Raw genomic sequence first — 23,612 nt, forward strand, 5'->3', positions numbered from 1 at the left:
TGTGAGTGAGCGTTTTGCTGATGTCAACGTTGTCGATGGAGTGGCCCATGGTGGCAGTGGGGTTATGGTATGGGCAGGCGTATGTTATAGATAAGGAACACAGGTGCATTTTATTGATGCCATTTTGAATGCACAGAAATATCGTGACGAGATCTTGAGGTCCATTGTTGTGCCATTCATCCGGGACCATCACCTCATGTTGCAGCATGATGATGCACGGCTCCATGTTGCATGGATCTGTACACATTTCCTGGAAGCTGAAACATCCCAGTTCTTTAGTGGCCAGCATACTCACCGGACATGTCACCCATTGAACATGTTTGGGATGCTCTGGATCTGCATATACGACAGAGTGTTCCAGTTCCTGCCAATATCCAGCAACTTGGCACAGCCATTGAAGAGGAGTGGACCAACAGGCCACAATAGAGACATAGATTCTTTATTCATCCCACATTAGGGAAATTCACCGACATGACGGCTCAATAAAAAGTTCAATAAAAAAAGACAACAGAATGCAACACACAGAAAAACCCGAAAGACACCCGTAAAATAGTGTAATGAAGATAAAATTAAAGGAACAATACAATAATAGACTCTCCACAGTCTGACGCAGAGTGTGAGAGGTGTCTTCCATGATGGATGTCAGCTTTGCTAGCATCCTCCTCTCACCCACCTCCTCCAGTGGGAGTTCAGCTCATGAAAAATGGGAGCAAAAACATAAGTGTTGCGTTTATATTTTTGTTCAGTGTAGTTTGGTGATCTTTTCTCACAGTTTTTGAAATGAATGATGGAGATTACTCCTTTTCTCTGTCTGTGATTACTCTGAAAACCCTAGGGGGAGTTTGCAGGTGCTCGATCAAGGCTTCCAGTTAATTAGAAACCACATTAAACGTGATTTAAAAAAAAAAAAAAGAAATGAATTTAAATCACAACGTATCAAATACCTTTTTTTAATAAAACCTGCACCGACTCCATAGCATCAGATTTCCATGGCCTTTGGTAGCACTGTGACCTTTACTTTGTAGCAGTAATAAAGTTTTTGGAGAAGGTCAGCAGTTGTTGAGCTAATCGAAAGCATTAGACATTAATGTGTGTTTCTGAAAAGCCAAAAGTCTCATAAAGGTTCAAACCAAAAACCCAGCGGATGGATTGTGCAAAACACATTTTCCCAATTAATATTTAGACTGCAGCTTTTATAAAGGCCACAAAAGGTTATCATTATGATTAAAATCGATCCCAAATAAGATGATTAGTGCATTTCTGCAAAAGCACTTTGTACTGCATGATTGAAAGACTGTAAAAACATAAACGAGTGTCAAAACTTTTGGGGAAAAACAAACATTTGAGATGCTGGAGTTTATCCCGATTGAACCACAGTGTATCCACACGGTCTCTATAAATTACTTGTGTCAAACTCGAAGCCCGGGGGCCAAATCCGGCCCATTTGGGCATGTAATTCGACAATTGATCATAATATCAAGGAACTGTAAGTGACTTTAAGTTTAAGGTCACTTAATGCTTGGATATTGTTGGCATTATATACTTTATATGTAATTTATACCTAGAAGTGCAAACTAGGCCACATTAATATTGAAATTGATCTTTTTCCAGCTAAAATCTTTGGCCCACTTGAGATCAAACTGATCTGAATTTGGCCCCTGAACTAAAATGAGTTTGACAGCCCTGCTCTAAATGATATAAAGCCCGCAGGAGATTGGCAATAACATGCAAATACAAAAACAGTGTCAAACTGTGCTTCCCTGCATACATAATCTCTACTTGTGGGACTTTGTGCCTTGCCCTCCATCCTAACCTAGGTGCAGATGTAGCCAGAGTAGTCTGCCAGCGGCAACAAAACCTCAGCTCAGTTATTAAGCGATGGCACAAGCTGGCAGTTCCATTAAACCATATTTATAGCCGCTATATAAAATAAATATGAAGATATGTCAGGACTGTTTGCATTTGCAGGATTGTCTTTGGTCCATCAGTGCAATGCATCAAGTCATTCTGTTCAGTGGAACAAAAACAACCGAGTTTTATCTCGTCCTCTTTGTTCTTTCATCCCTGGACTTTTATTTGTATTCATTACAATGCACACATTAAAAAAGAAAGACTTTAACAAGATGAAAAGGTCAAGTGAATTAGTGCCACTGCTTCTCATTGGCTTTTAGAGATCACTGTGAATCTGAGGTTCCAATATTTCTCCATTGCTCAGACGCTTTTTCTTATTCGTTGCCGTCCTTTCTTTTCAACTGTGGACACAAAAGTTCCTTTTTTAAAGCTGTTTTCATCAAACCTCAGATGGAAATTGTGGCTAAAAACTGTTGAAAAATCATAACTAACAGTTACACACGACATAGAAGAAAATACACAATGATTTGGCCATACAACTGAAGAAATATAACATAATAATGCAATATATTGATCACAAAATGCAAACTAAACAAAATTCTTAATTTAATCCTACTATTATTATTATTATATTTAATCATTAATGTCAGAAGTGTTTTCTCCTTTTTGGACAAAAGAGTTTCCTATGTTTTGTAAACTTGCAAATCCTCAAAAAATAATGTAAAAATTACACAACTTGTAACTATTTACAGTCATCAAACGTATAGAAAGAAAATAATTTGATCTCATGATAAAGTATGATGATTAACCTTTGGAAAGTCTTTGACTTGTGTTTTTTGTTATTACTGTAGTTATTCTTACATTTTTACTCACACACTAAATATTTAAAACTGAGTTAAAGCCACTGAATTTGGTTCATACAGAGAAAACCATAAATCACTCTACATTAAGTCCTTCTGGCGCACTGGGCAGGATATTTACAACAAAAGACAGTCGGCTGTATTAACACTATCAGTGGTGAACAGACTCAAATCCCTTCATATAGGCGACACACTGTACCAGCAGTGAGAGCTTCAGCTGCAACAGCAGAAAAATCAGGCTCTATACTTTAGGCATCTTACAAAGAGCTTTCTTTCTAGAATCAATCTTGTTTGTTACTCTTTATTAAGATTAGCCAGGATTGGTGCACAAAGTGACTAGATGCACCAACTCATATATTTTTGTACAGAATTTGTTTTTAACTGGATTTATATTTGAGAAAGTGATAAAGTATAAAATACAGTTTGATATGATGTGATGTTTTATTTTGAAGAATAGTAATGATTTAAAAAAAAATTAAATAAAAGTTAATCAGTTTTATATATATATATATATATATACATATATATATATATATATATATATATATATATATATATATATATCATCGTCAATGTGTTTTTAATCTGAATTTTTTTCCAATAAAATTCTAAACATTTCAGGCAACCCCATTTGAATTCCAGGCTACCCCACATGGGGTCACGACCCCAAGGTTGAAAAACACTGCCTTACACTATGGAAGATTCCATTACATTTTGGTGGGGATCCGGAACAACTACACTGATTCTAGATCAGATTGAAAACAATACAATATACAGCAACACCTTGAATTAAGAAAATTCAAATGAGATTACAATTCCATGATAGTGGTGCCTCATTGTTCCAGTATCAGAAGGGCTTTTGGTGAAAATTAGAAGCCACACTTGTGTCAGTAGTTCAATTATTGCTCACAGCTTACATTCAACTCGCCTGTCCCGTGTCCCTGAAACACATTAAATTGCACCTTAAGAATACACTGTAATCTAAATAATTAATGTGACAATGTTTACTTCGTGGATTCACATAGAAATTATAACAAGGTGAAAGAAACACTAACAAAAGATCTATGATTAAAAAGTAAAGCAATAAATTAAAGTAAACATAGAGACCAAAGACAATGACTAAATTAACACAATATATAGTAATATGGCTCATTTGGTTTTGTTCAAGGAAACTAGCTACATTTCTTACTTCATTAAAAAATCTGTTTTGCAACAGTTTTATTTCAATCACCATCTTTAGTTTAATACATTAGAGACTTTCTGTGAGTAGAAACCAAGGGAGAACTGTAAGGCTCTGATATTAAGCACTGTCCAGCAAGGGAAGGTCACTGCTGACTGATTCAGCATCCAGATATAGTATCTGCCCCTCCCCCATGGGATCATAACATCCAGGTAAATTAAACCCACTAATACAATACAGACAAAACCTCCTCTACAGCCACATTCATTCATTAGTCCCTCGAGGGAATTTAGGTTGAGAGTTACTTTAGTTTATTAACTCATAACTCCTGTACAAGATTTGACAAAAATATATATATAATGAAAACATGTTGCAGTCACTTTGGTTTCAATAAAGAATGTGGTCATTGACTCCAGTGGTAACTGAATCTACTGTACGTGATGAGTCTGCTGTTTCCATCAGATATAAAAAATAGACGAGCTCTTAAGTTAAAAAACCCAACTGCACACACATACACTTGATTTTATTTGACTGACTCTGGGAATACTTGGATATACTCTGGGTATGACCTTTTAAACTTAAAGGGGACATATCATGCTAAATCCACTTTTTTAGCCCTTAAATGCATTTTGTTGTATATTTAGAGTACATAGAAGTACAGAAAAAATCTAATTAGTCTCTTCAGGTGCTCCGTTGATATCTTTATATTCTGTTTTGCTCATATTTTTCAATCTGTTTCGATTTTTCTATTCTCTATTACGTTTTTTGAACTATTACATCACAGTATTTGCAGCGGAACTGCCAAATTAGGACATCAACTCCAGGCCCAACACTTCAAGCAATCCGCCATTTTTATTTCTCGCTTTTATTTTGTAGTCCAAGCTCAAGGATGCCGAAGTTACGAGAGGATAAGTCAAAATGTTCAGTTGTTGGATGTCGTAACCCACACGCTTCATTACACCGTCTCCCAGCATCAGAACCTTTTCGAAGTGCCTGGTTGAGTTTTATTTTTCACGGAAATGTACCCACATCTGTGGGTAAGGTCATTTTTGTGTGCGCGCAGCACTTCAAGGATGACTGCTTCAGCAACCTCCACCAGTATAAAGAAGGATTTGCCCAAAGACTTTGTCTGATTGAGGGTTCAATTCCTTCTATCTTTGGAGATGACGAACAGAGCACTTCGGTAAGCAGTAAATAACGCTAAAAAGTGTGATAAGACATCCCTGTCATTGTTTTGTTAGCATTAGCAGTTGCACCGTCTTCAGACTTCATATGTTAGCGCTGTGTGCTCGTTTTAGATCCTTGATGATATGGCCTACGTGATTTAATTTAAGTCTAAAGTTTTCATTAGTCATTTCATTTTTTCATTTTTGTCTTTGAAAAGACTGTATTAAAATGCATTTAGTGACGTTAGCTTGGCGCTAGCGTTAGCTCGGTGCTTGTGTTAGCTCACTTGTTAGGGTTCTGCAGGTTCATCATCTTCATTTTTTTTTTTTTTTTTTTTTTTACCTTGTCTGCACATGCTTTCGAAGGTTAACACTACAAGAAGTGCAATCTTTTGACAGCAATGCATATTTTATTATTGCAATTAAATAAATTTATTTATTTCATTGCATAATTGTGACCGTCACCAGCCCTCCCTAGGGAAGGGTAAGAAATACTTTATTAAAGGGAGGATGTAAAAAAGAGAGGGCAGTGTTACACCAAGGTGAGGGGTTGGAGGGGGGTGGGGAAGTTAGCAGGGAAGAGGGATACAAGATAGGATATGGAATGGGTGAGGAATAGTTTTAAGTGATGCGATGTGAAATTGTGGTTGTGTATATTGTGTTTATTGTTGTGTTGTCAAGCCAGTTTGGTGACCAGTGTGTGGTTTAGGAATAATGGTGGTGGCTGTGAACAGAGGAAGAGGTGAGTGGAAATTCCATAAAACAGGTATTTGGGAACAACGTGTCTAAGGTTGAGCCCAGTATGAGTGTTATCCCACAGCCCAAGGCCAGTGCATCCATGACAAATGTATTTCCAAGTACCGCCACTGCAAAACCCAAGAGCCGCCCCCGGGCCCGAAGAAGCAGTCAGGCCAGCAGCAAGAGCAGGCAGCCTAAGGGCCCCCGGCGACCATCATCTTCATTTTCATCTCGCTCCGCTGGGTCCGACTCTGGCTCAAACATGTAAGGCTGGATGGACAAGTCTTCTGTTGTTGACATTTTGTAAATAACATCTGAATAAAAAGTTTATGCTCTGCTACATAGCCGTATCTCTTCTATCAAACTACAAAAATGGCCGAGCAGGGTGGAGTTGAACCGAGTGTCACCTGAAAAGGGGGCGGGGTATGGAGTGTCTCATTTGCATTTAAAGAGACCGCACCAAAACGAGTTGCTCTCAGAAGCACATCAGAAAAGGGGTAGAAAAGGGGTGGAGCTATAATAATGAGGAATTCAGACCCAAGCATTGCAGTTCCGCTTTATATAGACCACAACTGTATGATTTATATGTAAAAAGGAAGGATTTAAAACCATGATATGTCCCCTTTAAGTTGATACAAAATAAACATAATAAATAAGAGCAATTTTTACGAATTAAAGTGCAAAAAGTTGTTTCTAAAATTAAACCAAATCATGTCACCTTTATGACATTATTTCTATCAGTGCATGAATGAACTTTACATAAAAAGCTTGCGCCCCCACCCCCCTCAAAATATCGCAATACTGCTTGTTCCATTGACGATGTACCTTGTGACGTTTTAATATTGTGATATCTTGTCCCACCATGTATTGTCACTTCCTTTCTTATTATGCTTGCACAGCACTTTAGTCAAAATGGGTCATCTGGTGCAAAATGTAAAACCAGTCAACTTAGAGGGAAGGCAAAGTTCACTACTAGGCCTGACTGGCTGTTACTTTGTGGTTGTGGAGGTTCATGTTCTGTTTTTGCTTGTGGGTATCCAGTTTCCTCCCACAGTTCAAAAAAAGATGGTTTGCTTGGTTCATCATTTGTGTACGGAAGCGGATTAGGGCCAATTTTTGATGGAGAAAATAATTTTGGGCAAATCAAGAATAAAGTCAAGATGTCGAGATTAAAGTTGAAATTTTGAGAATAAAGTTGAAATCCAACATGGTGATGAAAGTCAAAGGTTTGCTAATGAAGTCAAATCTACAAAATGCTGGGCATCGATGAATGCGTTTAACTTGGAAGTTTGGTTTAGGACTCTGAAGACTGTCGTTCATCAGTCTTCACTACAAACAGCTACTAGTGTTAGTCCTGTTTGCAGCGCTGTACAGAAACAGATTAGGGCCAGTTTTGATGTCAGCTTCCGTAGATTTGACTTCATTCACAAACCTTCGACTTTTATCGCAACATTGTATTTTAGTTTATTTTTGAAATTTTGACTTTAATCTTGATTTTCCCAAAATATTTTTTTTCATTAAACGTGGCCCTAATCTGCTTCCATATTTGTGCTTGTCTGTCTTTATGTTTGCACCTAAGATTTCATAAACGTTGTAGGGATAAAGCTAAACCTTTAGTTAAGAAAGTTTATGATTTGAATTTTTGAATCGTAATTTCTGTTTGCCTTCTCTTTGGTTCAAACTTAGGTTTAAAAATGATGAATTCTAGGGATGTAACGATTAATCGTAAGGCAGTTAAATATCGATTCATAGGTATCACGGTTGATATCGATTGTCTGAATATTGAATCGCAGTACTCTTTTTAACCAGCAAAGGGCACTATCCACAAGTGTAGGCGGCGGGCGTAGTCTGCTAATACTTTCTTTCTGGCTGCCTTCTACTCTTAAATATGTTAATAAATGATTCATTACCCCTTAAGCACCGAAAGAATATATGTAATATTACTTGAATATCTGTAAAAGTCACGTTTTTCTATTAGCTCTGTCTGCTAGCATAGCTTCTCTTCTTCACTGCAAGATATCTGCATGCCAACCGACCACTGTGTTACTAGCGCCCTCTGCTGGTCCAAACAAATATGACGTAAATCAGTGTAATCACGGTTTTTTTTTTTTTTAAAGTCCAATTGTTAAGGCACAAAATACATTTTCAGTTGCACTTTTTTAAAAAAAAAAAGAACTATTATGCAGTTTTGCATTGTTTATTATAGAATCAGAATTTAAATTAATGGGCTTCATTTTCATTTCTATTATTCCTTTATTTATTTCATTCAAGATTTATTTTTAGTTAAATTGCATTGTTTTGAATAGTTTATCAAGGAATTCTTTTGACAATGAAAAATAAAAGGAAAATATTACAGTATTTTCTAGTTTTTTCCCAAAAAAAAAATTTGTCTACAGTCCCATTTTGTAAAATAAATCGTGAGAGAATCGTATCGTGAACCCAGTATCGTGAATCGAATCGTATCGGGAGTTGAGTGAATGTTACATATCTAATGGATTCTGAAGCATAAGGTTATGTTGTTGAAACGAAAAATACAAAATTAAATGCTAGTGCCAGAGAACACGCACACGCACACGCACTGTCCTTCGCAGAGCGTCATCATCAAGTGTTTTAATCGTAAATCACCGTCGCGCACGTCACATGGTACCACATCCTCCGGTTTCATCTCCTCCCCCTGCCCCACGAGGGAAGGGTCCGTGTTTTCTCCTTCGTGTTTCCCTCTCATCTGGTCATTACGTCTTAATCCCTCCCTTCCGTGCGTTCCTTTGCCTTTTTGTGTCACATGAATCCCGCTGCTGTGGGAGGAGGTGGAGGCTTTTTGACGCGGTTCGTGTGCGTAAAAGTGGCGTTCTTTCCTCGGAGCTCCGTCCTCGGTCGTTGTGCCTGATTGTGGTTGTGGTTGTGCGCCGTGGCACTGACCAAGTGACGATGCTCCTGTGCTCCTTGTCTCTGTGGATGTGGAAGTGTCCGGTGTTGACTGTGTGACCTCTGGTCTGCTGGAAGGTGTGTGCGCTCATCCTTGGAGAGGTTCGTCTGCAGTAGCTGCGCTGTGTGCACAGTGGGAACATGCTGGAGGCTGGAGACGCTCTCAAAGAGACCAGGACCATGTAACTGGACCAGGTACGTGGAATGATGAGCATTAGAGGTGAAAGACAATGCTGCAAACATTCTGTTGACCTGGTTTAAATGAAAGCTAGAGCTTTCGTTTTTGTTTAAGACTAAACTGGATTTTGGAAGATTGACTTTTTTTTTTATTTTTTTTTTTACATTTTTATTAATAATACCCCTTACAATAATTTAAATCAAAATTAATACAAAAACTTTTATTTCCAATGATTTTGTTTTAACCAACCTTTAATAATACATTTCTACAATCACATTTTAAAGTTTAAAAGCGTTTAGACTATAGTGTTTTTTAACCTTGGGGTCAGAACCCCATGGTGGTCGCCTGGAATTAAAATGGGGTCACCTGAAATGTCTAGTAATTGATTAAAAAAACAATAGTTTTTCTATTTGTTTTTAAAATTATTATTATGTTTCCAAATACACATCACACACAATAAATATCAAGTGACTGTATCCTATACTTGAACTTTCTCAAATATAAATCTAGTTCCAATAAAATGCTGTATAAAAATATCTGAGGTGGCACACTTGTCACTTTGTCACTAATCCTGGCTACTCTGTATTTGTAACACACTTAAATAAACATGTCGCTGGACATTTGTGATATCAAAATGGGGTCACGATCCCAAAAAATTTGGGAACCTCTGGTTAAGATCATAGACTGTAAAAAGAATGGACGGGACAAACTCCCTGGTGGAGTGAAGCTTTTATTTTTAGAGCTCCCCCTGCTGACTGGCTGCAGTACAGATCATAAACCCCACCTCCTCAATGACAACAGATGGGATGTGGGTCAAACTGTAAAGTTAAAATACTTGTCTCATAATTTTTTTCTAAATGTAAACTCTGCTGTGATCATTAGTTATCACCCTACATTGTGCTCAAGTGTTGGTACGTAGCGTCTTTGGTTTAGGGTTAGCTTTAGGGTTAGGGTTAGGTTATAACCCAATATCGCAACAATTTTTTGGGTTAGGGTTAGGATAAGGTCTAGTCTTAGTCACGTGACCTAAACTGGCCAAATAGGGGCGCTGCGTTAGGAAAGATAATTGGTGTATTAATACGGCAACCGTACGGATAGCCACCGCCTTATTTAAACAGATGAGTTGAAGGTTACATTTAGTTTGATTTCCTATAGAAGTATGTTATCGACTTTACTGTTTGGTGGTTTCTTAAAGTATAGCATTAAAATAAATGTTTCTAACGCAAGAAATCTACCATCAGCTCAGAGGTAAATAGAATATAGGAAGTGCATTGATCTATTACAGCCACACTCAGCAGCAGGATCACCATTCTGTGACCCATTTCTCACCAGAGGACGGCTGTGAGATACAGCCTGATTAAATGACTGTAACACACACACACCTCCAGTGACTGGGACACAACAGGAAGTGCTGTGATTTCCCTGAGGACTCAGAGCTGTTACAGTAAACACAGCAGTAACATTTAACACACTGACTGGAGCCTGTAGAACAGTGGGCTTGTGTTGCTGTGCTAACAGTTAAAAGCACTGTCTGAGAGCAACACGCCATCCGTGACTGGTTCACAAATATTTGATTGACTATCATTATTTGGGAATTTTGAGTGAAATCCCCATGGCTTTTTAATGTTGGGATATCGCGACGTCTGCCTAATCTGTGGTGTTAACAGCGTGTAATGTTAACAGTCTGTGATGCACAATGTATCCTGACTATGGGTTGAAAAATGGTAAAAAAAATTCTAGTAAAATTCCTCTGGAATTTTGGGAATATTCAAAAAATATAAACTATGGAAGTGATTTATTGGAATCAACTGGAAATAGTAATTTTAAATAACCGTATCATATCCAAACATAAATATTAGGATACAATCAAAGTACTAAATTCAAGGACTTTCCAAATAAAGTTGCAAATTTCAAAGTTGGAGACCTTCAATGGGAATAACGGGACATTTTCAAACTTGAAGGTTGGCCTTTAACAGGGTTGTAAAATATATTTGGGAAAATATATGCTATATTATATGGGTGTAAGAAAAAATTGATACGGCAATATATTGTGATATTTCACAACACGATTATTGTATTGATCAGAAAAATGTCCAAAATGATATTTTTAATCATGTTTTTTAATGGGAAAAAAAAAAAAAACCTTTTAATTGCACTAACATATGCATAGCACGTAAACACCCCGTCACTGGGTATTAGTGAACCACATCATCAGACCTTGTTCAAATACCTCACTCTTTATTGCATTTTAGCTTGGAAGTTGATTGCACTTTATTTTCATAAAAAGTTCAACTTTTTTTAAAAAAAAGGAATTTGACTGTTTAATAAACATACCACTTCTTTTTGATATTAGTACAGTAAGTTACCATTTACCTGTTCTCGCAAGTTTAAAAAAAAAAAATGAAATAACTTGCATTTCATAGCATTTTGTACATCGTAAAGGTAAAATTTTTAATTATTGATGTCACGATACATTGTTTAGGATATTATATTGTTTAGTATTGGGATATATCGTATTGTAACATGCAAATCATGAATCATATTGTATCGTCAGATTCATGGCAATATACACACCCCTACTGTATTAGCATCATCTGAAATATCAGCACCAGTTATTTAAAGTTTCTCCCAATTTCTGGTTGATTTCAATAAAGAGTTTATATTTTTCAATATTTTCAGTATTCTTGAGCTTAAGTTCTTGTGGAAATTTACCGTAAATGTTCCGCTCCTTTGCGAGCCTAATCCTCACACTATTTCTTTTGCGGAAAAGCATTAACCTCCTTTGCTCCACATGCACCAATGAGCCGTGAAGGCTACGTTTTCCTTCATTCCTTTGAAAGGTTTGATAGATACTGACTACTGCACACTTTAATCTCCCCACGATAGCTGCAGTTAAAGACACTCTGAGCCACAACTCTGCATTAATCTGCTTTAATCTGTACTCCTTTACTTTTGTCTTCTTGTTTTAATGCATCACCTTTCAGGACAGAGGGGCTTCACTAGCTGCCTGATTCTGGTCATAATTGTATGTTTTATTTGTAAAAACGTGTCACCAATATTTGCAATCTACGACGGCATATTAGGGCCACATTAAAATTAAATACAGAATCTGGGCACTACGAGATTAAAGTTGTAATTTGTTGCCATACCAGTCTGTCATTGCCCGATCCCGTTAGATCTCAGAAGCTAAGCAAGTCTGAGCCTGATTAGTAGTCGGACAGGTGCCACAGTGGGGTACAGTCACCCCATCTAGTATGAATGTAGTGTGTGAGTGAGTGTTGGTGGTGGTCGGAGGGGCCGATGGAGCACTATGGCAGCCTCGCCTCTGTCAGTCTGCCCCAGGGCAGCTGTGGCTACAACAGTAGTTTACCAGCAGTAAGTGTGAAATGAAAGAATAATGCCTTAATTCTGTAAAGCGACTTTCAGTGACTATGATAAAGCGCTATATAAAATTGATGCATTATTATTAATATTTCAAGAATGAAGTTGTCATTTTATGAGAATAAAGTCGTATCTTGATAAAATCGTATTTTTTGGGATTAAAGTACAATATAATATTTCTAGATTAAAGTCGTAATATTTCATCCCTAACGTTTTGAACCTTTTTAAAAAGCACTGAAGACATTATTACAAGCAGTCATGCCTAAGTGGCCGAATGGTTCTGTTTCACAGGGTTTGCATCATGTTCACACACTTGATGAACATCTGAAGGTTACACTACCGCTTTGTTTGAGCATAACGGATATTGTAATTAAAATACGCTGCTGGTGCCAAAAGGAGGTCACGACATGGTGACAGCCTCAAACTGCTGTGTGGCGTTCAGAATGTAAATGAGCTTTTTTAATCAAGGTGCAGCTCAAAGAACAGCCAGCTTTCCCCTGCAGGCACGTTGTTGCACTCAGCTGGGCCGTGATCTGTGATGGTAAAGCCTCGTCTCGCCTCTTCCTGGTGATGCTTCGCTTGGTGTTTTTCTGGAACAACATGCACAAAGGGAAGGTTTTTAAGACGTCTGAGTGGTGTATACATGAAGGTGTGTGTGGGGGGGTTGCACTGGGAAAGTCTAAAATTACCCGAGAGTAGGACGAGTGTTTTAGTCTCAAGAGTAGGTTTGTAAATTATTTAGGAATCCCTGAGAACGTTTTTGATTCTGCTGGATCGGTATGTTTTGCTGTACATTTCTGAGCTGGGAGTGCTTGAGTTGTTACACCTTCAAAGATGAGACAATATGTCCAAAATCTCTGCAGCGAGAGTGGGACACAATACCAGTATGGGCACACGCTTAATCAGAATCAGAATCAGAATCAGAATCATCTTTATTCGCCAAGTGTATGTTGTACACACGAGGAATTTGACTTTTCACATTGACTTATTCTAAGCTCCATCATGTCACTCAAACAAAAATATTACATTTAACTATTAAAGGGATCCTCTACCACTTTTACAAATGTGGCCTAAAATCTTTGCAATGTCCTTAATAGGAGATTTATACCTACTTTACCATTTTAAAACCTGTGTTCCGCCATCTTGAAATCACGTGATTGATGATGTCACACGGCCCCATTTGCCTGTAAACATCCCATTGTTTTCTATTGGAGTGAAGCATTCAGTCTGCTTTTTAGATCATTTAGCACCTGCTTTCTTGGTCAAAATGACATGATGTGCTGCTTTTGGTTGCTCTAAATCACATGTTTCAAATTCATAGACCGGTGGCATGAGTTTAACCGTAGTCCATGAGTATCTAAATGGCCGAATTGGTTTGGCCAGCAAGACAAAGTAAAGAAATGACAGAAAACATGAATCATTGTGTAAATGAACCTCAACAATATTTGCAGAAGCTCGCCGTTTTCCTGGCACTTACATCGCATGATTGCAGTCACTTTTAATGTTAAACTGTTGAAAAAACTTACAAAGTTCTTCCATTTTCCTCGAATTATGACATAATATTCCCCTAAATAAATAGAAATTGGTCACAAAATCTAGTAAATTTCAAGTGAAGATCTTGTTGGGACTGATATAATACACTTATTACTTGCTTATTTTTTCTTACATATTTTGTATTTTATATGTTTGTAGAAGCGTAAACCAGTGTTTTCCCGCGTAAAATCTGTGGCCTACTTGAAATTAAATTGCTCCGTATTTGACCCCTGAACTAAAATGAGTTTGAGACCCATGCTCTAAATAATCAGGAAAAGCACAAATTGTCACTTTGACCGTAAAAGCTGCTAAATGATCTAAAAAGCAGGCTGAATGCTTCACTCCAATAGAAAACAATGGGATGTTAACAGGTTACATTTTCAATCACGTGATTTCAAAATTGTGGAATACACGTTTTAAAACGGTGAAGCAGTCCCATTTTTAAAAAGTTCATTAAACGAATTTGGTGCAAAATAATGCCTTTTGTTAGATTTTAGGCCACGTTTGCAAAAACATCCCTCTAAGACAAAACATTGAGGATGATGACAATTAGGGATGTAACGATTCACTCAACTCCCGATACAATTCGATTCACGATACTGGGTTCACGATCCGATTCTCTCACGATTTATTCTACAAAATGGGACTGTAGTCAAATGATGACTGAAAAATATTCCTTTATTTTTTTGGGGAAAAATACTGTATTATTTTCCTTTTATTTTTCATTGTCAAAAGAATCCCTTGATAAACTATTCAAAACAATGCAATTTAACTAAAAATAAATCTTGAATGAAATAAATAAAGGAATAATACAAATAAAGAAGAAACCTATTAATTTAAATTCTGGTTCTATAGTAAACAATGCAAAACTGCATAATAGTTATTTTTTCTTTTTAAAAGTGCAACTGAAAATGTATTTTTTGCCTTAACAATTGGACTGAAAAAAAAAACAGTCATTGCACTGATTTACGTCAGATATTTGTTTGGACCAGCAGAGGGCGCTGGTAACCCAGTGGTCGGTTGGCATGCAGAAATTCTTGCAGTGAAGAAGAGATGCTATGCTAGCAGACAGAGCTAATAGAAAAATGTGACTTTTACAGATATTCACATAATATTACAGATATTATTCGGTGCTAAAGGGGTAATGAATCATTTATGAACATGTTTAAGAGTAGATGGCGGCCAGAAACAAAGTAGTAGCAGATTCCGCCAGGAGAAGGGATAAATAAATCTGCTGTTTAAAAAAAGTACTGCGATTCAATTTTCTAAGTATCGATGTCAATCGTGATACCTATGAATCGATTTTTAACTGCCTTACGATTAATCGTTACATCTCTAAAGAATTGTATATCTGATTACTTCAATCTGAAGCTTAACTTGATTTTCATTCACATTCTCTATTACTCTTGTTTTTGGCCTCCTTGACATCATTTGGGAGAACAAGTAAACTCCACTCAGAAAGGTCTAATCTAGTTTGTAATAGATAGTTTAGTAAACACCTAAACAGCCTAATAGCTCACTTAATAACTGAATTCAAAGAGGAAGCCTTTTTTGTTCCATGTTAACACTGATTACAATCACCGTGTGCTGCTCATTTGCCACATTTCTTTTCTGAATGCCTCAGAAAATACATGCTTTTAGTTCATAATAAGTGCTTGATTGCAATTCTATGCTCTTATTGTATTATTATGACCCAGGGTTTGAAACATAGGTTAAGTTTATTCTTATGTTGGGATGCAGTTTTGGAACTCCCCTTTAAACAACCTTATGACAGGGGATTTAAACTGATTTGTGTTGATGGTGGCATGTTTCATCTGATTTCTATAATACCCAGAACAGTAATTTAGTTGTTTGCTCAACCATCTACATCCCCACTTCTTTTAACTCAACATCTTAGACTTCCCACCTTTTACAGCAGAGGAAAATACTATTGTTTAAAGGAATAATGTTAACTTTAGTTTGAACATAGGCTACATTTAGACATCAAGATTTAATGCACAGCTCAGACTTTTTTGGAGGATTTTTTTTTGGTGTGCACTCATATTACACATTTCTATGAGTTTAGAATATGAACTGAATGAGACCCTGAAGTAACCCACGGACACAAAAGAGGTAATACGTGACCACGCAGACATGCACTGTGTTTACTACAGTAAATATGGAGGCGTCTCGTCTTGGCGGATGTGGCATTGATAATATGTATAATATATAAAAAAAGTATTAAGTCTAACACCTCACTCTTATTCCAGTATTTTTTAATTTTTCCATACCACTTCTCCGGGTCGCAGAATTGTGACGTTTATCGCATTTCAGTGACGTAAAGGTCAGTACGTAATGGATTTAGGAGCACATGTAAAAAAAAGTTTTTTTTTTTTTGAAGAGCAAATATGTAGGTAGTCTGGGTTGGACTTCGAAAATTGGATATGTGCTGTTCAAACTGTCTTTAACAAATCGGATACCGGTCGCATATGGGCAAAACAAATGGACTTGGGCCTGCAGTCCTAAAGTATAAGTGTCCATTCACATTACAGTCACTCTCAAAGGATTGCTTTATTTTTTTACAAACCAATGTCATGTAAAACATCGTCGTGTAAGTTGTTTTTTTTTTTACCCAGTTCTTTTGTGTCATTTATTTTAAGTTGTATTCACTAGTAAAGTTTTAGCAGGTCCATGTTTCTGTAGCTTAGGTAAAAATGTGTCTATTGTGTGAGTGTTGAACCAGGCATGTTTCTGAAGCAATAGAAACCTTAGTAAAGACAGAGCATTACTAAAATCTAACAAAGGAACAATAAAGTGGGGCTAAAAAGTATTTGGCAGCCACCGATTGTGCAAGTTGTCCCACGTAAAAAGATAAGAGGTCTATAATTTTTATCATAATTACACTTCAACTGTCAGAGACAGAATGTGTTTTTTTAATGATTTTTTAAAGAATTTATTTTTAAATTATTTGGCAAAATAAGTATTTGGCACCTACAAACATGCAAGATTTCTGGCTCTCACAGAACTGTTTCTACGTCTTTATGAAGCTCTTCTATCCTCCACTCTTTACCTGTATTAATGGCACCTGTTTGAACTGGTTACCTGTATAAAAAAACACCTGTCCACACATTCAAACTGTCAGGCTCCAACTTCTCATGTGATTGTAGGCCTAAAATACCTAAACATGTGAGACAATCATGCTATACTTAATGCCTAAAGATCTAAACATCATAGTTCACACACAATTTTACTCCCACAGCTTAAAGCTCCCACTGCCTCTGCAATCTATCAGAAGCCACGCCTCTACTTTTGTGCACGCGCATCGCGGAACATAACAAGGTCGCATCAGGTTGCATTGATATTGGTCTATAAGTCATTGTTATTCTTTTGGCGAAGGACATTTCTAAGGTAAGAGCCAAAATCATATCTAGTAATACCTGTTTGCTGTTGTGATGCGCGGCCTTGTTTTCGTGCATAATTTAAGCACTCATTCACTTTGATTGACAGTCGCCACTACAGGAAGTTGTGGCCTATTGGCTGGGCGATCGCGGCGCGATTTTCTATTTGAATAGGGGTCTATTGGACGAAGGCGGGACTTATATACATTGACGTATATGAATGACCACCGGCAGTAGACCATAGTGAAAAACTAATTAGGTATTTTTTCGCATTTCAAAAGAATGATGTATAAATATAGATTTCTCAGAAACTCACATGGTTCATTATAAAAGGACTTTCTGAATTTATTTTGTCAGTATGGGTATCCTATACTATTATCAGTACAGCAGATGGATATCACCATTTTAATATTTAAGAAGTTAGGATGACCATACGTCCGGATTTAACCAGACATGTCCTCTCTTCACATCTTGTCCGGACCGTCTGGCCCGATTTTATAAATAGATCTAAATAACCGGGTTTTCCTGGGACCCAGAATGCATCTCTGGGAACATGTTAATTTAAAAAAGACCGTAACTCTGCTAATATTTGCTCTATTGGAGAAATTCCCTTCCACAAGTGATGGAATCATTAAATTTGCTGCTTTGTTTTGACGAAATAATCTCACACGCAGCAGAGACGACAAGGACTGGAAGAGACCACATACCAGTGGATTTAATTAAAAAATGTCAACAGGAAGACCCTCCTGATGATAAAAACTCCATGGAGGTTCAGAGAACTTCATCCTATAGGAAGTTAAGGTCACAGTTATTTATTGAAGTGTATATAAATGATTATTTAATGTTCTGCAAGCCTTGAAGGATTTTTGTTATAGTTTTAATTTCTAGGAGATGTTTCTTAATATTTCAATGATTGAGATATTTTAAGAAGGTGAATGTGAGAATTTTCAACGACATATTTAAATTACATAATAAAGGTGATTGACTTGAGTCACAACTAATTTCAGATTGTCTTTGTTATTAAAATGATGTTATTTTCAATCCTTATGGACAATAACAATTTATTTATCTACTATATTGTATTTTGCCGTTACAAGGTGGATTTAAGAAAACACTGAGTACTGCCGGGTTCGGTCCAAGTGTCCTCTTTTTTGGAAATCAAAAAATGGTCTGGTCACCCTAAAGAAATAATATTAGGATTTAGTATTCACAGGTTATTATTTTTACCTTTCACCACAAAAGGAGATTGAAAAAGACAATTTGTGTAATATGTTGACATGAGCAGTGGTCCCAAATGCAGCAGAGGAAGCTGGTTTGGAGGGAGGGATGGTGGCAGAGCCGGAGGTTCAGGAAGAGTAATGCTGTTACTGCTTTAATGGTGCTGACTCATTTTAAACACACGCACGCACAATAATGTGTATTAATTGCTACTTTGAATAATCAAATCACTCTCTTAGAAGTATTACGAAACACTTCATCATTGATTTATTACGATTATCACCTTTTTGTCAGTTTGTAGAATAAAGTCAGTTTAATCCTTTGGTTAGTCGACTCATTCTCTTATAATGCTAAGTACAGTTTTTTCTACATGCTTCTTTTCTATTCATTTTAAATTAATCCAGGGTGTCACAGTCGACTCCTCTCCAGAACTTTCTAAACTCTCACAATCGAATGATTCAATGACTCGCCCCAATTCTGCTGCCACTTCCTTTTTTTTTTTTTTTTTTTAACTCAAACTCCAGCTTCTTACACTATATCTATAATCCTCGTCGTCACATTCTCCCCTGATATTTTATTCATCGCGACGTAAAGTATTTAAAGCTATCTGGGATCAGGTCTATCATCCGTAGTCAGTAAGCACTTTTACGATTTAGATGAATCTCATAGTCCATCCACACGCAAGCTTTAAATCTTAAAGAGAAACTCACCCGGACTCTGAATGATGTTCCTGTAAGCCGAGGTGACCATGGAGAAAAAAGGATTAACAATGTAGATTGGGACAGTAGTGATAAACTAAAGTTGTCCCAGGTCAGTGTAACTCTACAGCAGATGTTGTCAACTAGCTGTAATTTTGTGCGACCTTAATAAACATACAAAATGGCAAAAAAAACAACAAAAAACCCACAAAATGACAGAAAACACAGAATAACTCCCCAAAAAACTAAAGGACTCTCAAAAGACAGAAAAATAACAGAAAATTATACAAAACGATGACCGAAATACACAACAATTACTCCAAAAACATACATAATTATAAAAGAACACATGATAGAAAAACAAAAATACACAAAACAACTAAACATATTGTAGAAATATACAAAACGACAACAAAAATACACAAAATGACTCCAAAAAACATACAAAATCACTCAAAATTACAATAAACGACCACCAAAATAACAGAAAAATATAAAAAAAATAAATAAAATGAGACTAAAATATACAAAAGGACTTCAAAATCTAACTAAACAACAAACTCAGACAAAACCCTATGTTCTTTTCTGTATTAATACTTATTATTATTATTCTAAATGCTGAGATACATTTTAATAATGTGGCCCATGGATCAGATAATAACATTTTTGTTGGACCCCGCTGTGATAAAAGTGGTTTGAAGGCCAAAGACAGAAATTGTAGTTGAAAAAACACCCATGGGTAGGGTTCCTTCCTCTGAAAGGTACCTGATAAATTATCCTGAGATGACATTTGAAAGAGCTTTTCTGTGTACATCAATTATTTAAAAAAGGAAGAAGAAGAAAAAACATCTTAGTGCAATAATCATGATGATATTCTGCTCGGAATGCATTTTGGGGTAAAGAAAGAAGGACTACAGTAGACAGACGAGACCTAAGAAGAACTTTGAAGTCCCATGTTTAGATAATCAAAGGTGAGGCTGAAAAACATGCCTGTCCTCAGACCATATATGAAGCATCTTTTTCAAGCTCAGGTCTTTCAAATGTGAAAATGTTGCCACTGTGAATTTCTTTGAACCATGTAAACCTTTTAATTCTCTCGTAGCAGATGTTTCATGCAGCAGAAGATTTGTGGTTAGAATGAAAAATCTAAGACGACATCGTGCTTTCAAACCCCAGGTTCAAACAAACTGTTTGGAGTCATTCAGATGAGATCCCAAGTGACTCTTTACATTGGAAAACAATGATCTGAGTGCAGAAAGTCGTCTAATGCCGATCGATGAAAGGAGGTGGAGGTGTTTCCTCCTCCGTGTGTCTGTCAGAAGGACGAGACAGAGGAGGATTCAGTTACCATTCACCAAAGTGAAGGTCATCATTTTAGATCGGTTCAATGTGTTGCCTTCAAATTGGTTAAAGTGATCATTGATACACTGGAACTCTTTGATTGGAGGTGATTGGCAGAAAGCATCGGAAAATACGGCTTGGTTGCACAAACAATTCACAGTTTTGTTGGATTGTTTTTAGAAAAGTTTAATATGTATATCCAAGCTAAAATGAGAGCTAGTTCATTGTAAATACCCTTAAAAAAAAAACAAAGTGACAACATGACCTACAATGTGCATTAAATCAAATTTACGACTGCGAGTGACACACTAAACATTATGTACATGCAGTTTGGAAATTGCATTGTTGGCATAAGTCAAGCTATAAAAGGATATACCAACCTAGACGTACATGTGAACCTTTCTTAAAAAAGGTTTTCCTTTAACCCTTGTTAAATAACTTCCGCTCTCACATCAGTGTTAATCTGAAATAGTTTTCAGAAGACTAAACCAAACTAACTATTAATCATTGATTTTTTTTTTTTGTTGTTGGTTTTGCCTAATTTTAACAAACACTTGAGTGAATTAAACCAACTAAAATGACCAGCATTGTCCTTCTGCCACCAGTGCAGATACAGTACCTTCTGATTGGCTCATTTAACAACATTGTATGGCCATGGAAACTAACTGGCCCCAAACTCATAATTATTAACTGATTGGTTAACATTTTAGAGCATTTTAATCTAGTGGTAGTCCAGTTTTTTACTTCTACTTTTTTTTTGCATTCATTTTTGGCTTTTTTTTTAAATTGGGAAATTAGCTGGTTTGCTACAAAACTCACCCCGGTAGAGACAAATGCTTTAGTGTTGTTTGTATAGCTATAATGCAGTAGGTTTGTTGTCCAGGCCTCCAGCAGTCATGATTGTTTCTCAGACAATGGGACAATATCAGCAATAGCTGCTGTATCATTCATTAATTCGTGCATTATGCCAGAAGTGTCAAACTCATTAGTTCAAGGGCCACATACTGTACGACCCAGTTTGATCTAAAGTGAACAAAAAAAATTTGAAAAAAAATAAATAAATAAAGTGAACCGGAACACTAAAATTCCCGTTTTTGTGAAGGGAAGAAAAAAAGCACAAATTCTAAACTGTGGGGCCCCAGTTTGCACTTTAACGTATAAGAAAAATAAATATCCTTAATGTGAAGCAATTGGTCAAAATCCTTTGAATCTATAATTAATTTTTTCCAAATTTGCAATATAATTTGCTGCAATTCTATGGGATGCTTTGCAAGAAAAAAAGGAAATTACGATGAAATATTACTGCAAATATTGTAGTATTTTAAGCCCATCGTGTTTTGGTGAATTTGGAGGGAGTGAGATGCAACTCAGAAATACTTTATTTATTCCAGGGGGAAATTACTTGTGTTAGAGGCTTGAGAAATATTACAAATAAAAACAACAAACACTATAGAAAGAAAGAAAGAAAGAAAGAAAGAAAGAAAGAAAGAAAGAAAGAAAGAATCTACAGATATATACAAGAATCAAAGCTGTCAGGTGACAGTGATTATATGGTGATTTTTATAAAAAATCTTTCACAAAGTCTTCCTGTGGGTAGGACTAGATGCTCTGACGGGTCACATTTGGCCCACAGACCTTGGGTTTGACACGCGTGCATCAGGCTATGTTTAATATGTTTTTTTTTTTTGTTTTTGTTTTTTATTAATGCCCATTCTTATATTTTGCCATTTTACTCAGACTCTTGCTGATCCTTCATCCTGCTCCCATGTCATCGGTGGCTCCATACTCACTTTTATTGACCGTCATAAAGAAAACATTTTCAAATGAAACATTTGGGATGAATCACCCGCTTAAAAAATGTAGGTTGGATCATTTCATTTCCTTTTCATGCTTTTATGAGACGTCCGTGCTGACTGGCAGAATGAAAGTACAGTAAGTACAGACTCCGATGGGTTTTCAGCAGCAATGCGATGCCCTGCTGCCAAATGTGAAGAAAAGCTGGCAGATCACAGCACAGCAGGGAGGAGCTGAGCAGCTATAATGAAATCCCTGTAAAGCTCGTAAAGAAGGGGGGACGGGAGGCAGCCTGTGTGTTTAATGTCCGGTCTTTTTCCTGCTTCCCGTTCTTTGCTGTGAATCTGTCTGAAGTGGACATAAATTATAGAAAATCAATTTGAGGCTTCCTGTTTGAAGTGCGAGTGAGTCAGTAGCTCTGTGCGGAACTGAGTTGCCAAGCTTCACTGCAGGATTCGTCATTGCAGATTGATAAAAAAGAAAACCTGAAGAATATTTAATGTTCTATTGTTTGTTCTTCAGGGAACTGTTTTAAGTTATTGTTATTACTTTGAAAAACAGCCATTGTCCCACTTCCAGAATGATTGTTACAATAATGCTCTTCAGATACATGTCAATGTATTTTTTGAAATTATGAACTAAATAACATTAATCTATAATATATGCATATATTATTTTTTATTATTAGCTAAATAGCATTAATCAGAACCTCTAAAAATCAAAATGATTGTGTCAATAATGCTCTTTAGAAACATGTAAATATATATATATTATTTTCAATAATGCTCTTTAGATACATGTATTTTGAACCTACAACGACAAAAACCTGAGGCTAAATGTCCTGTTGATTCTCCACCTTTGAAAGTTCTGAAAACATTTTAAGTGAGAAAGTGACCAGATAGAATATCAATATGTGCTCATTTGATCCATAAAACTTGCAGAAACACATTTCATGCCGACATTTTGGAGATCTTCCGGAGACCGTTCATTGTGCTGCTGATTAAACTTCTGGTTAACTTCAAAACAAGAGCCCTATTTACAAAAGAGTTAAAAAGTAATGGAAGACAAGAAGAGATGCTTTTGTTTTGAAAAGGGGATGTTTGACTTTTAGCTTGAAGCCGGTCTCAGGACAATTTTACATTCCGTTCGCAATGCATTGTGGGGCGGTTGAGTATGATTAGTATGCCCACCGTGCATACTATTAAAAATGTCCTGATATAGTATACAAAGAGTATTTCTCGTGTACTCAATCTATCCATTAGGGCTGGGCGGTATACCAATTCATACCGATTACTGGTACATATTTTCATTATGATATGAATTTTTAATATACACTGTATTTGATTACACAACTTTCGGAACATTACGCTGC

General features: G+C 36.5%; 1 protein-coding gene across 2 annotated transcripts in view; it reads left to right on the forward strand.

Annotated features, from left to right (window-relative positions):
- The first annotated feature begins 8,522 nt into the window (after positions 1–8,522).
- Positions 8,523–23,612, forward strand: part of LOC114462657 (protein FAM163A-like) — a 29,137-nt gene continuing 14,047 nt past the window's right edge. For both annotated transcript variants that reach the window (XM_028445681.1, XM_028445679.1), the window contains exon 1: positions 8,523–8,915. The gene's annotated coding sequence lies outside the window, so the exon portion shown is untranslated. The remainder of the gene's footprint in view (positions 8,916–23,612) is intronic.

This window comes from Gouania willdenowi, chromosome 4, assembly GCF_900634775.1.
Source record: "Gouania willdenowi chromosome 4, fGouWil2.1, whole genome shotgun sequence".
NCBI lineage: Eukaryota > Metazoa > Chordata > Actinopteri > Blenniiformes > Gobiesocidae > Gouania > Gouania willdenowi.